The following is a 17,818-nucleotide window of genomic DNA, read 5'->3' on the forward strand; positions in this document are numbered from 1 at the left end:
CAACGGGTACTCTGACAAAGCCTCAGACATATTGGTCGGATCGGCGGTGCGACGTAGGAGTGAGGGCCGCATAGCGGCCCAAACCTCTGTAGATGTAAGCCTTTGGCTATATCTACCTTTGACCCAGGCTCAGGATAAATGTTTTAGTTAGTTATAGAGGTTTATCATTTTTATCTTAATAATGTGCAGGCACAGCACAGAGACACAGAAATAACTTCTTCCCTCAGGCTATGAGAGTTCTGAACATTAACGATGCCCCTGATGTCAGGTCAACTGTCTTTAACCCACTCACCAACAGAGCACGTACATATAGTTTTTTGGCTATTTGCAGCATGTACTGTATATGCTTGGTTATCCTGTATATCTTTGCTTGCAAACATATTCTCCTATTATTGTCTGTATATTCTATATTATGGTATATTATTCTTTTTGGCTGCAACATATAAACAAATAGTACATAGACATACACCGTATGTATTGTATTTTAATAACCAAGGAATTTGAACATACTATACCCTAGTGACTAGGGCCTAGTCCATGGGCCTTCAACAGGGGGTCCTCAGAGTTACTACAGGGGGGCCACCAACCTTTTTGTCTGATAGGAAGTCGTCCCCCCCCCCCCCCCCCCACACACACACACACACACACACACACATTAAATGTCTGAGAATACACATAAACAGGAATCCAACATAGTATTAGCAGAGATAATGTGTAAACAAAAATATGTAATTTACTCAACACTGATGATAGTGCTGTCAAATGAATCTTGGAGGGTACCCATAGTCACTGAAAATAAAACATGTGAAATACTTCCAAGCTAGTCTCAAATCTCTCAACAATCCACAGACATTGACGAGACAATCAGATAAGTATGGTGAGCTAGCTTTGAAAGCATCTAATCAACTTAAGGAAGGCGTTCCAAAAACAAAGTGTAATATGCAACACAATTTTATGCACTACATATAGTGGGTCTCCCTGCTTTGTCTCTCTCTCAGGTAAGGGATCCTTGGCCTAAAAAACATTTAATACCCCTGCCCTAGTCTAAGGTAACTCACCACTATTATGTGTTTACACTTATTAAATAGTAAGTGGTAAATGGTGCATTACATGCACCCATTACCAGTGTCTGAGGAAACCATGCAAGGCACCAACCTGCTCATCAAGAGCTTTTAGGAATTTGCTCAAGGACACTTAGACACTATTGGATCAAATTGGGAACCTTCCGTTTCCCAAACGGACGCTCTACTGTACCTCCTGAGCCACTGCCGCCCCTATTACCTATAACTATTACTATTAGTGGGCTTAGACCTGTGATAGAGTTTTTATTTTCAGCTTTTATTAGTTACTTGCATTATATATTGTATTATTTACTGCATGATGGACATTACTTGTTGTAGCATAGTCTGACACACCAACATTTCACACATGCATGTGACAAATAAAGTCTTTGAATCATCTTTGAATCAATCAACAAAACGTTACAGTATACCGTGTACAAAGAACTTAATAACTTAATAATGTGTTCTAATATATAGTCACTAGTCCTGTCCTGAATATGAGAGTATGAGACAATATTAAACTAATGCCATAGCCCCACCATAAAGTATTAAAGTAAGTATTTTGCTCTGGGCTGTAGTCTGGTGGTTTAGTTCATAAACCACCAGAGGATGGCAGCAACAGCTCATATAAAAGTTCAAGGTCCATATAGCATACAAAGGATGTCAACATGGTTATAGTACTTATTCTGTATAATGAGATCAGCTAAAAGAAGGCCTTGTTAAAACAATTCTGCAAACAACATCATATTAAAAAAAATGTATATATATAAAAACTTCCTGGCTATATCCTCCCACAAACAATGTGTTAATAACGCTTTTATAATAACTTTCTAAAACCGTTACATTTGCTTCCCTGCATAATAGTGGATAGGCTTTCATGTGAACAGACAAATATACAGTAGCAATAAAAAAAAATATATATATATATATATATATATATATATATATATATATATTTACACACATAGCTTGTAGATCTGCTATTTTCTTTTTAAGAATCGTGAACATGTGTGATATCTTTGGGAAAAAAAAAATCTATCTATATATATATGATATATCTATATATATATATCTCTCACTCTCACACACACACACACACACACACACACACACACACACACACACACACACACACACACACACACACACACACACACACACTCTGTTGCATTATCCATAAAGGACACACAATGTGTATAAACATGTCAGAAGTTGTTATTGTGCCCCATGTGTTCCATGCCTGCATGATGCATGTTTATGTATGAATGCATCTCTCCTTCTCTCTCCCTTCCTCAGGCTCTCATTCCTTTCCACCCTCGCTCCTTCTATTGTTTGACCTCTATGTCTTTATGACACTGTTTTCCCCTCTTTTCTCCAGTTCATGGCTTCACCTTTCTCTCTTCTCTTTGGTTCTTTCCTTTTTCTGTCTCCTCTCTTTCTATCTTTCACACCCATTTCCTCCTCTTCTCTCTCTCATCATCACAACCCTGAACCCTCTCACCATCCTCCACACTTGCTCTCTCCTTCTCACCTTCTCTCCATTCCCACACGCACGCACGCACACACACACACACACACACACACACACACACACACACACACACACACCTACTGTATACACATTTTTACAATAAAGACAACCTTGAGCCTTGAGATAGAGGGATAAAGACAGTGTGAAAGAGAGAGAGAGAGAGAGAGAGAGAGAGAGAGAGAGAGAGAGAGAGAGAGAGAGAGAGAGAGAGAGAGAGAGAGAGAGAGAGAGAGAGAGAGAGAGAGAGAGAGGTGGGTGGGTGGGTGTGTGTGTGTGTGTGTGTGTGTGTATTAAAAACAGGTTACATTGAGTTTGGACATTTTAAAAAATAAAAATAAAAGACAGTAATAATTAAAAAAAATACACTTTTCTTTTATTCATTCTCAGGTTAGTAAGCTCACCAGGCCAAAACCTTTACACATTTACATTTCTATTTTACAAAAAGCCTTTTTTTGTAAAAATGGGTTGTATAATTGTATTACTGTTTTATTTGATGTATTTATTTTATCATAACATTGAAAAGTGCTATATAAATATAGTCTATTATTTATATTAGAAATTTGTATCCACGCACCACTCCCTCTCTGTCTCTCTCTTTCTCTCTCTCTCTCTCTCTCCAGTTTGAGATCCGTCAGCTCAGAGCCCACCTGGCGCAGCAGGACCTGGACCTGACGGCGGAGCGCGAGGCGGCCCTGCAGATGCACCACGCCTGGGGCAAGCAGGGCAGCGCTGGCTTCCAGGTGGTGGAGGGTCTGGGGGTCCCCGGGGGGGAGTCTGATGACGAGGGGGGCCACAGGGGCCCCCGGGAGCCCCGAGACACTGCAGGTACACACACACACACACACACACACACACACACACACACACACACACAGTGAAATCCTCAGTGTTCATGAGAGTGTTCAAATTGAACCAAACAGACCCTTATGGCAGTGGTTCTTAAACCTTTTAATTTCAACAAACTCCATAACTCTAAAAGTCTAAAAGTGTACAAAATGTATCCGTTAGGGACCATTTGATTCTATTTGTACACTCTCAGAGTTACAGACCTGCAAAGGGTGCATTTGGTTCCATTCGTACACTCTCAGAGTTACAGACTTGTGAGGGTCCATTTGGGACCCCCTCAAGGAACCCTGGCGGTCCCTGGACCCCACTTTGAGAACCACTGCCTTATGGCGTCTGCCGCACTCCAAATGAATACATTCTGCAAAAATAGCCGATCTACAAGCTCACAACGGCACCTACAATAGCATTTTTCTATTGCCCTGATGGGTGGCAGTGTTGAGTGAATAGTAGTTTCTCCGTATGGCGGACATATTATATTTTATAGCCAAAAAGTGTATTTAATACAAAAGGTGGGGTTCTGAGAGGCTTCCCACAGCGCAGGAAAGGCTTTCAGCATCATGAAACTGCTTTTGTTTTGGTGAGTATAATGAAAGTACATTATTTATTTTTACTAAAGTGTAGACATTGTAAACCTGGTCAATGAGGAAATACATAGTCCCATGCATAGCATTAGGAGAGAACTTGCTAACGCTGTGGACCAGAGCTAATGCGCACGCACACACGCACACGCGCACGCACGCACCCGCGCACACACACAACAGCACTATGACTGCAGGCACTGCCTGCAGGATCAATACGTGGGCAAAAAAGCTTTTAGAAAACACCCATATTCTCACACACCACTAACGCACACACACGCACAAGTTTGCATTACTATATTTGTGAGGACATAAAGATTTTAGGATAGCATTGAAAATAGCAGGAAAATTGCAGATCTATACAAGCTCGCACCGCGTCAACATCGCGGATAGCTGAAGTATAGAATATGGGTTTCTTATTAATTAAAAAAAAATTGCAAAGTAGCTTAAGTTTTCAAATAATTGTAGTGGAGTAAAAAGCATAGTATCTGCTTCTGAGTGGAGCAGAAGTATAAAGTAAAGTAAAAGTACCTCAATGTTATACTTAAGTACAGTACTTGAGTAAATGTACTTGAGTTACTTTCCTCCACTGCCCAGAAGCCCCCCCTGGCTAGCGAGGCAGGTCCCAGACCACTCTGGGGCTATTTCAGGTACAGAGTGCTCTGTGCTTTGGGGTCTTGTGGTGTGGAGAGGGTGGTCCGCCGCCAAACATCTGTTCCCTTCACCTGCGAAACCACAATAGGGCCCCTGCGAGACCCCGGAGGACCCCGTTGACCGAGGGGCAATCTGCCTCTCAAGGAACAAGCGAGGCTTTTTACGGAAACACGGTCACCGGGACGAGCACTTAGGCCTCAGGGCTCGCTGGGCAGCCTGCAGGCTGCGAGGCGATCTGAGTGGGGAAGGACGTGGCTCTCACGCTCGCCTGAGGGGTGTCACCAAAATGTCATTCATTCTCATTCTGGCTGGTGGCCAGTGGTGGAAAAAGCACTCACATTTTTTACTTATCAATTGCAGTATCAATACTGCAATGTAGAAATACTGTTGTATGTTTTGTAATAATAATCAAAATCTACAAAGTAACTAGTAACTCAAGTTTTCAAATAATTGTAGTGTCGTAAAAGTACAATATCTGCCTCTGAGATGTAGTGGAGTCGAAGTAAAAGTACTGACAGTAAAGTAAAAATACCACAACATTGTACTGTACTTAAGTAGAGCAAAGAAAGAGCAAGACATTCAAGATGTTCATTGTTACGTCTTATTTTTCAGTGATCAGTGTGACCGCAGGGTTTTCTCTCACAGCTTGAAGCTACTGTAGTTTATTTTCTAAGAACAACAAGTCCACATGAAGATGAATGCATGAACACTTTTTTCTAAATCCTGCTGAGACATACGTCCTTTAAAAGGATAGTTCAACCCCAAAATGATTTTTTTCCTATCGATTAGTCACCCCATGGAGACTTGAATTCATGGATATTTTTTGGGATATGTTTTTGTCGGATTCCTAAGCCAATAATTTGACGACCATCGGACCGGTAGGCAGCAGTTCCGGTAGGAGACACAAAGGAGACTCTTTGTGTCTCCTACCGGAACCGATCTACAAGCTCATAGCGCGGCACTCAGTGCCGCGCTATGAGCTTGTAGATCTACTATTTTTTTTAAATCCCTGGCACAAAATATTTTTTAGACGGCGGATCCGCAGCCAAATACATATCATTTTGGGGGTCCTTGACTTGAAAAAGTCTGAGAACCACTGCGCTATAGGGTCCATGTAGTTAAGTTGACTTTCTTTGAAAAGCCTTTGAATAACAAAACCATTCTTCTCTTGCCTTGGCTGGATCTGACACCTTTACCTTGACAGTGATTTAGAAATGAAATGCCGTGACCTTTTCACATGGCCCGTCCATTTCCTTTAGTCAGATGACAGCCTGATAGCCTGGCTATCACACAGACGAGGAGAACAGCCTCTTATGTTTGCCGGACGGCCCATTCTCTTAGCCCAGACTCATGTCTTATTAATCGAGGAGCGATTGTCTCGGCCTTGTTTTAGTGCCGCACGATGCTTCTTCCTTCTCCGAAAGGGGATGGCTCACTGGGATTAATATTTTAGGCTGCAAAATAAATGAAATTACCCGTCAGAGCCGGTGCGTGGGGTCCCGCGGGACGGGGGCTAGCACTCAGGGCACTTTGGGCGCCCTGCACTCAGCAGGCAGACAGTGAGATCAGGGCCAATGAAGCGGAGCGGAGCATAGGAGAGCGGAGCGGATCACTGTGAGGCCTGATGTGTCTCTGAACAAAGAGTCGGCCTCATTCTCCATCTCTCTGTCTCAGTGTCTAAATACCCCCAGCCCACCCCCTCCCGTAGGGCTGGCTGATACAGACACAACCAAATACCTCCATATTGATGTTGTGACGACGATATTGTATTGTGACAATTATACCTTTTTTTTTTCAAATGTTTTTTAATACAATTGCAAAGATAGCCGAACTACGTGCTCACAATGTGTTGCATTGCGACACGTTGTGAGCTGTTACATTTTTTTAAAGTATAAAATTGGGCTTTAAGGGGTAGTTCACCCCCAAAAGGACTTTTCTTCTATCAATTACTCACCTCATGAAGCCTTGAATTCGTGGAGATCCTCAGTGCAGTCCTCCTTGGATTACAATGTGAGTTCTTTTTTTGCTTATAAATTATTTTAATATAGTTTTACTTCTGCCTCCTAAAAACAAAAGAAAATCTCCATGAATTCAAGACTTCATGGAGTGAGTAATTGATGGGGGGAGTGTAATTGATTTTGGGGGTTAGGTTAAAAGACTACGTACACATGTCATGTCATGTCATGTCACAGTATTATTTTACAATATCCAAAATCCCATAGTCTCAGATCAAGATAATATTGATATATTGCCCACCCCACCCACTCTGGTGTCTCAAGTCCTCAAGGCCTTGTCCACTTCCATTCCTACAGACTGCATATGCACTGCTTAAATGTAATAGTGAGACTTGCACGTAAACACCTGTTATTGAGTGGTGAACATGAGAGATGTTTTCACTTGGGGCCCATTTATTTGCTTAACACAAATAAAGGGCCCACCTATATAATCAAAAACGAAAGAAAGAAATCCTATTGAAACTGAATAATCCTAAAATGGAGAGATGCTATGATGCTGTAAAAGGGTCAGTGACAAAATGGGGTTGGCAAGGTGACACATTTTAAAGCCGTGGGTCAGGTTTCTTTTAAATATACATATTTAGTCATGTTGGTTTCATGTCACTTGAACAGATATTTGCTTCATTTGAATGAAAATTACAGAATGCGCCCGAAAATGTCAAATGGTTTTATCACATACAAATTTGAATTGAATGATAGCGTTCTCATAATATTTTTGTTTAGTTTTTTACTTTATTTAAAACTATAAAATTAGCATTATTTTAGATGTAGACAACTGGACCTGATGCTCAACAGACATTAGACAATTAGGCATTAGACCCTCCTAACACTACTAATAATCAGCATTGATAGTCAAAAATATATTTCTGGGTAGATAAACCTTATATCTGGAAGAACAGGACATGATATTGTTATTGAATAATAGAAATATATTATTTTGTTCTAAATATCCACAGGTTGACAAGACATAGCTAATGTTCATCTTGACACTTTATTTTATATATGAAAACGTCCATAGTGTTAGTTGTGGTCATAAAAGAATCACTTATAAATGTATTAGATTAGAACATGTACTGAAATGCTCCTGTCCATTTGTACTCAGATGCAGTGGTACGTGACGACATGAACAACTATATCAGTCAGTACTACTGTGAAGCAAGTAGTGGTAAGTTACTATCTACAGCAGTGGTTCTAAACCTGTGGGCTGGGGCACGCAGGGACTCAGGAGGTAGAGCGGCTGTCTTGGAATCGTAAGGTTCCCGGTTCGACCCCCAGCTCCCCCTGGCTTAGTGTCAATGTGACCTTGAGCAAGACTTTGAACCCCTATCTGCTACTCATCACCAGGTTGATGCCTTACTTGAATACAGTAAATGCACCATTTACAGTGGCCAGTCAGTATGAATCAGTGACACCTATATAACCCATACCTTATAAAAAACATTGTTGAAGGTGATTTAAAGCCAAAGTACAGTAACTACGTTTTTGGACACACCGACTTATTTGTGTATCTCAAAGGTCACATTAGCCTTCGTGATTTTGGGGGATAAACAATTACCTCAAGAACATATACAATTAGTGTAATATCACTTATATGCCGTTATCTCATTTGGCTGACCAGTTGAATCACTTTTAAACCCATTTTTCAGTGATCTCTTTTTTCGTAGTTACTGCACTTTGGCTTTGTAGCTCTTCTGTCTCTCTAATAAACAGAAAATATGTTTTCAGGTGGGTTGCCAATTTCTTCGAATCAGCTTCAATGTCTCTCTGCAAATTGGATAAAATCCCGTCCTGAAAATGCATTTTCTGTTTATTTAAGGGCTGGGAGAGCCCTTAAATAGAGCTATTTAACACTTATTTCAACAAAAGAAAACCCCCTTACTGCACCTTTAATTGCATATCTTCACATGAATTCAGTTGAAATCAGTTTTGCTGCTTCATCTTAGACAGCCTCAATTTAAAAAACAATATGATTTATTATTTAAAATTATTTGTTTATTAAAATGTATTTATTTTAAATTAATGTTTAAATTTAGTATGCAAGCAATTCAAAAAGCCCTGTGTGTTTTGCCAGTGTTGCTACACTGATCCCCTCATCTTCTCCCTCCCTTCCAGACACGGGGGCGTCTGCGGCAGGAGCCAGGGTGATCACCACGGCGGCCATCGACGTCCACCTCCCCACCGTGCAGAACCCTGTCCGATCAAACCCGCTCCTGGTTGTGGAGCGGGCGGGCAGCGCCCTGAGTGACGCCTCCACCGGCGTATCGTGCTCCAGTGGCAGCCTGACGGCCCGCCCCCTCAGCGTGAGCACCCTCAGTGTAAGCACCCACACGCTGGGTTCGTCCACAACGGACTGCGGGGGAACCGTCGCACGGGAACTCGCCTCGAACTACGGCATCAGCAGGGGTTCCCAAACTTTTCAGCTCCAGACTCAACAGATACATTTGGTGTCTCCCCACCGGGACCCAAACGTACAAAAATACATTATGAATTAACCACTTATGCCCTGTTTAAAAAAATAGTGAAAATAGCCGATCGACCAGTGCTGGTCGATCGGCTATTTTCAGTATTTCTTAAAAGTTTATCTTATTGCATTTTATGAAAAATGTCTTCGTTATTATTTTTTAAATAATAATTCTTTTTTTGAAGGAAACATAAAAAGGGATATTTACTATATTGATCCATTGACCCAAGGGATATTTATATTGACCCATAATCGCTAAGATTATGTGTATAGAATAATCACTGAGAAAATAATCCATAGTTGCGGCCCTACCCCGCCTGGGACAGAAGGGCCTAACTGTGCACCCCGTCTACATACTTGACTGACACTCCTCAGACGTCCAGAGTCTTGAAGGCTCCTCAGATGATGTCCACAGAATTGACTCTCCTCAGCCCCCAGCTGGACCACAGGATAAACATCCACAACCGTAGGAACCAGGGGGGAGTGCCGTGGCCAAGGCAGGGGTGGCTGTGTACTGCTGCAGACTAAACCTCTCCTCCACCTTCAGGGCGGTGGCACTGAGCCCTCCCCAGAGGAGAAATAGGCTCCTTTGGCCGGCCGATACGCCTGCCAGATGTGTAGGTTTTGGATTTAACACAGATGCGGGAAAACACATGATTTATATTGTACACCTGTTTGGCCTAGATCTTATCTTTTTCATTGTAAGCTCTCTAAGTGCTCCTACTGTAGATACTTAACAGTATCTTCATATTATCGGTCCTGACTCCTCAATCATGTTCATTATAAAATGGCACGATTTCAGGCTATACTTGCTCTGTGTCTCATTGTGTCAATGGACAGTTCAGAAACCTGCCTACAAATGGCACCATCGATGAGGCTAATAGAAGCTAAACTACAGCCTAATTCATTTTTTAAATCCTCTCTTCCTGGAACTTTAAAATGACCAAATCTGCCTCCCGATGATGTCATTGGTAGGGAGGTTTCTCAACTGTCCAACAGCCTTCCTCTGAGACAGAGTGTGAGTAGACAGAAATGGTGCCATCCTATAATAAGCATTAGTGAGGACCAATTAAATGAAGATAAGGTTGAAAGTGGGCGAAGTGCTCCTTTAAGGAAAACAAAACATATTGTTCTGTTACTGTATAAAATTATACTGTTACTGTACAGAGCTGGTTTGAAGCCTCCACTTGTCAACTAAAGGCCTTTGCCCACATAAACAATTTTTTTCACACAAAAAAGCAGACAACAAAAATGGAAAACAAACACACATCTCAAAAATTGCCATCTGACGAGCGGTGCGTAATTTTTTTTATCAAACCATTTCGATTCCTGCATTTAAAAAAAAAATTATACATGTTTGTGCAAGGGCCTTAATGCCTAATTTATACTCCGTAATGCGACAGTGTCCCTTGGCACAAGCCAAGCTACAAGCTAATAACGCGTCGCAACACATTGTTAGCTTGTAGCTTCTTAGGTTGTAGTAGTCGTGCAATGGTGTTTAAATTAAGCAGAAGACTTCTGAATTCTCTCAAAAGTTGTTTCCAGAAAATCACACTATCAGCTGGCTCTTTTACTCTCTGTACAACCTACCTTGAGGAATTCAAGTAAACAAAAATAACAGAATTATAGCACAACATGGACAGCACCATCCCGGGGACTGGAGTGATGGTGCTAACGTCTTCTCATCAGGAATTCCTATTATGACTGGGATTCAAAAATACTTAACCTAAAGTGAAACAAAACCAGCAAAGGGGCCATTATTCACTAACTCAAGCCTGAACCGTGACAGCTTTCTGATGTTTTGAGCTCCGAACAGTGTGTCCAGGTGGCTTCTGTTTGACTTTTTGACTTTTAACGCACATTGTACAGTTCTCTGTGCAAAACGCCACAGGGTACATTAGACTGGTATAGCCTTGTCAACCAAGGTTAGTATAGTTATAAATCAAATTAAATATCTCAAAAGAGATAGGTCAAACATTTTCAAAAAGTGGATAAATTGACTGAATAAAGACTAAAACATTTTCTCTGATTTTAGTTAGTTTTGTAAACACACAATACAGTATAGTTTACAGTATTGTTTGTTTTATTTTTATTTCAGTTAACTAAAGTGTTTTTTCAATTCTACTTTTTGTTATTTCGTTTAGTGAACTATAATAACCTTGGTGCAAACAACAGCCAATTTCTTACCTTTACCTTTCTAGCACTAAATGATGGATGTTTGGGATGAAACCACAGGTTTATTTGACAGTATTATTCTTTTCTCTTAACTTTATTGAGACAGTTAGGAGGGTACATGATGTGTGTGTGTGGGTAGATTGATAAAGGATGTCAGTGGATTATGTACAAGACACCAGACTGGAATGCTTGTGTAGCATGAACCTTTAAAGAAGTACAGTAAAGTACAGTACAGTATGCCCTGAATGGCAGGCCAATCCGTTGCACTTTAATGTTTACACATGGTTTTGTAAACTTAATAGAGAGGAACGAGTTGCCAAACATAGGTGATGTCATTCGAATAAAAAATAAATAAAAAAAAGGTGTATTTACATTTTTATTTATATATATTTTTTGTATTATTGAGTTGTAACAAAGATAGTCATTAACGTAATCTAGTCAGCACCATTGTCAGTACCATAGTCAGCGCCATAGTCAGTCACCATAGTCAGTCACCGTAGTCAGCACTTTAGTCATCAATGTAGTCAGCAGCACCATAGTCAGCAACAGTCATTAACATAGTCAGCACCATAGTCATAAACGTAGTCAGCGGAATTTAACCCCATTCTAGTAAACCAGGAGTTCCATACCTGTCTTTAGCTTTTTGAGTTATTTAGGTTGAAACATTACAATTCACACTCATTTTCATTACTACAGTAAAGTCACTTCAGACAATGAACATGAGCTGTCAACTGACAGCTCAGTGCTGTGAGAGGGTCCTGATGCGACTTTATACTGACCATGATACTGACATGATACTGACGTGATACTTACAGGATACTGACCATGATACCGACATGATACTGTAGATCAGCTATTTTCAAATAGCCAAAGTTTTAAAAGGGCTGGAGTGGTTAATGTATGTCAAAATATACAAAGTAATTAGTAACAAACATTTTCAAATAATTGTAGCGGAGTAAAAGTACAATATTTGCCTCTGAGATGGAGTAGAAGTAAAAGTATTGAAAATTAGAAATACTCCAGTAAAGTAAAAACGTTTTTTTTTACAGTACAGTACTTGAGTAAAAGTGCTTAGTTACTTTACACCACTGATAATGTATCCCTATTTTGAGCATGTAATAGAGGATATGCGTGAGACATCATCATCAAGTTATGCAGGAATGCCTACTGAGTGTAAAAAAAAATACTTTCTGGCCTTTACACTTTTTTCGCCTATATCCTCTATTATAGGCGAAAAGCTTCAACATTTGTTTTAAATGTCAGAATAAAAATAGCTAATCTGCAAGCTCACAACACGACAAAAGAAAGTACATAGTTTTGTGCGTTCAGAAAGACCTGTTGTTAGGTTTGCCTACTTCCTCAAGGGCTGCAGGATGTTAACGGTCTTGAAAACAAGGACCTTGGTTTGGAGAGTGTTGTGTAGTGTTTGGTGGAAATGTTACGTAATTTGTAAGTGAAGTCAATGAAAAGGTCCGATTAATTTAGCACCAAGGGTGCAAATAAAATGTTAATAATTTTAGAATTAAATGTTAATTAATTTTAATTAGACCTTAATTTGGAGAAATGCATCATCTCGACATGTGACATTTAATGACCAAAATGTCATTTTAAGAGTGTGGTGAGGTGTTCAGGCCTTTTATGACATAAAACCCTCGGGCCGAGGGTTAAGAAAGGCTACTGTATGGTTAAAGGGGGCAGAGGGTTAAGAAGGGCTAGGGTTCTGATATTTCCCTTCTGGACACTTCTTAACCCTTGTGGGTCAGAATGGGACAGTGGGACAGTGGGTCAGAAGGGGGTGGGGTGGTTATAAATATTGACCCAATGAAAAGTATTAACAAGAACTTGTGACTAAATAATAACTAAGTTGGATCCATTGGAACACAGGTACTTTTTTCACATTTCCTGTAAAGTAACCATTTGGGACATACAGTACAAGGTTTCCACCCGACAGTGACAATGTACTATGTCATATAAAAATCACATACTAGACTACTGTCAATTTAATTACTATTCCTATTTGCATCACAAGACATTTCAATTATTTAGGGTAATTAACATTGAAAGACCTGTCACAACAGCTAATTGGTCATGTCATTGTAAATCCTAAGGAGAATTAAGTTTCATATAATTAATTCAAAAGATACAGTAGACTACTGTACCATTTTGTTGCTTGTTAAATGTTTACAAGTGTAATTGTTAAACAGCAATTAAGGCTCCAAGCAAGCGATCAATACAATAAGAAACTTAAGTACTGAAAGTAATTAATGGTGTAGAAGATTTCCTTCCAACAAAATTCCAGTATGGGGAACTAGACTTGTTTTGTTGTTTTGTTTTTAGAGCTAGAAACAAAAGACTATGACTGACTTATGCTTACTTTACACTAAATTACGTTGATTTACGCTTGTCGTTCTGCTATTTTCAGCACGCGATACAGGCATGCAGATCAGTGGAGCTGCTCAGTTGAAATGACAGGCCCATGGTACAGGTAGTCAGGCCCATTTGACATAATGGAGTCCAAAAGGGGGACAGGCACAAGCATAGTGCTTATCAAGCCCTACCCCTGGCTCAGATTGCATAGATACTGTAGATTCAATCATCACAGTGTTTACATCACACTCCAAGGATGCATGAATTTTACATGGTGTTTAGCACGCATATTCATTTACACAGCATGCCCTCCCACACATGCGTCTCTCTTTCTCTCACTCACTCACTAGCACGCTCGCACGCACGCACGCACGGACGCACGCGTCAAGATGGCGAGAGCAAAGCAGAGCACGAGTGTCAGTATACGGAATAGGCGGCGCAGGTCTAGGTAAAAGTATGGGTCGCAGCACAATTTACGGTACACTAATTTGACATAATAAGCCGTTATTACAAATAATGTGTTTCTTATTAGCAATAATGTTTTTTTATTAGAAAGAAACAAACGTTGTTATACCCTTATTTTCCACTATTATCCCTTAATTGTTTTAATTAGAAATTGAATGAAACGTAACAAAAGGCGTTATTAGAAATGGTGTTCTCTGCTATTAGACAGAAACAAACAAACACAGATATACGCTAATTATGGAACATAATTCCTAGAGCATAATAAGCATAATAAGACCTAACAAAGCCTATTAAGATGTTATTTCCACTTACTTGACCGTCACATTACAACCCCGCAACTACTAACTACACGATGTGATGTTAGGCTAGTGTACTATAAGGGTTTCGTTAGAACAATGTGTTCTTTATTAGGCCTTTATTTAATGTTATTTCCACTTACTTCAAGTTACTTTACATCTAATTTCAACAGAACTGTACTGTAAATTGCACATCAGCCATTCTGGGCTAACTTCATGACCCATTATACTTCTGCCTACCTTTTTGCTTAATAAAAAAAAATGTGTTGTTATTAGGAACAAATTACCTCTCATTACCACAGAATTGTACCATAAATTGTACACCAGCTATTCCGTGCTAACGTCATGACACATTATACTTCTGCCTACCTTTTTGCTTAATAAAAATTAATATGTTGTTATTAGGTGCTTTTATTTTTCATAAGTCATTCATATGACCAGACCACAGACCAAAAAAAGTCACTACAAATGGTACTACCAATCAACTCTAAATTGCCTGAAACATACTCCTAACAGGTTTTTGGGGGGACGATTTTGGCCTCCACACTTAGTGATTTTTTCGGATTTAACTTTCGTTTCGGTAGTGACCAACTTTCGTTTCGGTAGTGACCCAATGGTTAAAAAATAAATTGACTAAGTCCAGAGCTCGATGAATGCTAGGGACCAAAAAAAGTCACTACAAATGGTACTACCAATCAACTCTATAAATTGCCTGAAACGTACTCCTAACAGGTTTTTGGGGGGACGATTTTGGCCTCCACACTTAGTGATTTTTTCAGATTTAACTTTCGTTTGGGTAGTGACCCAATGGTGAAAAAATAAATTGACTAAGTCCAGAGCTCGATGAATGTTAGGGAGCAAAAAAAGTCACTACAAATGGTACTACCAATCAACTCTAAATTGCCTGAAACGTACTCCTAACAGGTTTTTGGGGGGGACGATTTTGGCCTCCACACTTAGTGATTTTTTCGGATTTAACTTTTGTTTCGGTAGTGACCAACTTTCGTTTCGGTAGTGACCCAATGGTGAAAAAATATATTGACTAAGTCCAGAGCTCGATGAATGTTAGGGACCAAAAGAAGTCGCTACAAATGGTACTACCAATCAACTCTAAATTGCCTGCATAATAAATACAGCATATGGAAATACAATTTCAAATTAATAATATTACAACCCCTAATCCAAACACATTTCTCACGCTCATGCTCATATACGCACAATGAGCTTTTCCCCGGAGAGCTGCATTGCTGTTTGAAAATAGCTAGCCGATGTGGACTATAGTCGCTTCTAATCCACCATGGAAATGGAAATGCAACGCAAACCATGAGCAGGGCACCACAGGGATTTGAACCCTGTCTTAGTAAAACCAGGGGAACCAGACCAGTGCCTTTTGTGTTGTTTTGGTTTGTTGCGTTTGTTTTTTATGGCGCAACACAAGTGACCTAGTCATCGGATATTAGCTAATAGTGGACAAGGGTGGATTTAGCATAGCTTTGACCTAACCAAATACAGTTTTTCATGACATCATCAGCACTACTAAAACAAGACAGGTCTCGACATTAACTTTTCTATTTTCATTTGATTTTATTATTAGCTTTTGTATTATTATTTATGCATGTAGAATTTATTTTTACTATTTATTGCATAGCAATAAGACAATATGTCTCAAAAACACTGGCTTACAGTTGAATTATTGGCAATAAAATAAATAGGAACTCAAGAAATTAAGACAAATACTGACAATGCCTCTGAACATTGGCTTTGCAGTTATTCCACATGCAATAATAATAGTAGGCTCATCATCGAGGATGGAAAATAAAGTTGTCCTTTTGAGGAGCAGTGGAACTTCTCTTAAAAGGAGTAGGAGTAGTTCACCCAAAAATGACTTATTTTCTATCAATTGCACACCCCATGATTGTTTTTGTGGCATTCCTAAGCCAATAATTTGATTCCCGTCTCCTACCGGCTAATGTATCCGGTAGGAGACAAAGTAGATTATTTGCGTCTCCTACCAGGTACACACCCGGTCATCAAAGTATTGGCTTAGGAATGCCACAAAAAAATAAATCCATGAATTCAAGGCTTCATGGGGTGTGCAATTGATAGAAAATAAGTCATTTATTTGGGTGAACTCCTCCTTTAAGTAGGCCTACAATGTTGAGGTATTTTTTACTTGTGGAGTATTTCCAATTTTCAATACTTTTACTTCTATTCCCTACATCTCAGAGGCAAATATTATACTTTTACTCCACTGCAATCATTTAAAAAATTTAGTTACTAGTTACTTTGTAGATTTTGATTATCATTGTAGATTTTGATCATCATTACAAAACATACATTATCCACTTCAGCCCTATTTGGCTATAGCTGATCTACAAGCTCGCGACGCGTTGTGAGCTTGTAGTGAGCTCCACCCAGAACAGATGTGTTAAGTGCCCATTACTCAGATTGTTTACTGAAATAAAAGTATCAATACTGCAATGCAGAAATACTGTTACAAGTAAAAGTCCCGGAATTCAACATTTACTTGAGTAAATGTAGAAAAGTATTGGTATAAAAATCTACTCAAAGTACCAAAAATAGAAATTATTGAAAATATTTATGCAGAATGTCACAAGTTTTCAAATGTATGAAATATATGAAATAATTTTGGAAATAGTGGATCTACAAGCTCACAATGCATATTGTGAGCGTGTTAGATCGTCTATTTTCAAATGGCCAAAATGTATATAGGGCTGAAGTGGTTAATGTATGTTTTGTAATGATCAAAATCTACAAATTAACAAGTATCTAAAGCTTTCAAATAATTGCAGTGGAGTAAAAAATATAATATTTACATTTGAGATGTAGTGGAGTAGAAGAAAAAATAGTGAAAATTGGAAATGCTCCAGTAAAGTAAAACAAATAACTAAATTTTACTTAAGGACAGTACTTGAGTAAATGTACTTAGTTACCTTACAACTGTGGTTAAATGGCCTGTCTTGGTTTAAAGCCCACTCACCACGACAAGGTGCAGGCCGAGAGTGGGGGGGGAGGGGGGCGATCAACAATTGGGACGAGACAACATGAAACATTTATTACAAACATAGCAAACAGATATTTCATAATTGTATGAGACTTGGGCGTCTTCTTCTTTCGTGTATCATCATCAGATGTCTAGCTCAATGACGTGCAGCAACGCTCTCGTCTCAGGTCCCACATCAAAGAGACCGGCCTCCGATGGTGATCTGTAGAGGACACAGAGAGGTGATTATGTGATCAGCCGTCTGCTAAAGCATACTGTGCTGCCGGCCCAACATCTTCATGCACGTTTTGAAGTGTCGAACCCCAGTACGCAGTCGGTTCAGCTAGGTCAATTGCCGGTGTGGC

The 17,818-nt window shown here is 39.6% G+C and overlaps 1 pseudogene across 1 annotated transcript in view; it reads left to right on the forward strand.

The window, feature by feature from the left end:
* The window catches only part of LOC311043185 (transmembrane protein 266-like), a 75,205-nt pseudogene extending 65,168 nt beyond the window's left edge, over positions 1-10,037 (forward strand). Inside the window, exons 8-12 of the transcript in view lie at positions 3,213-3,417; positions 7,788-7,850; positions 8,798-9,129; positions 9,522-9,763; positions 9,987-10,037. The product of the transcript in view is annotated as a transmembrane protein 266-like (transcript). The remainder of the gene's footprint in view (positions 1-3,212; positions 3,418-7,787; positions 7,851-8,797; positions 9,130-9,521; positions 9,764-9,986) is intronic.
* The last annotated feature ends 7,781 nt before the right edge of the window (positions 10,038-17,818 follow it).

The sequence above is a fragment of the Gymnoscopelus microlampas genome, assembly GCF_963454915.1.
Source record: "Gymnoscopelus microlampas genome assembly, chromosome: 1".
Classification (NCBI taxonomy): domain Eukaryota; kingdom Metazoa; phylum Chordata; class Actinopteri; order Myctophiformes; family Myctophidae; genus Gymnoscopelus; species Gymnoscopelus microlampas.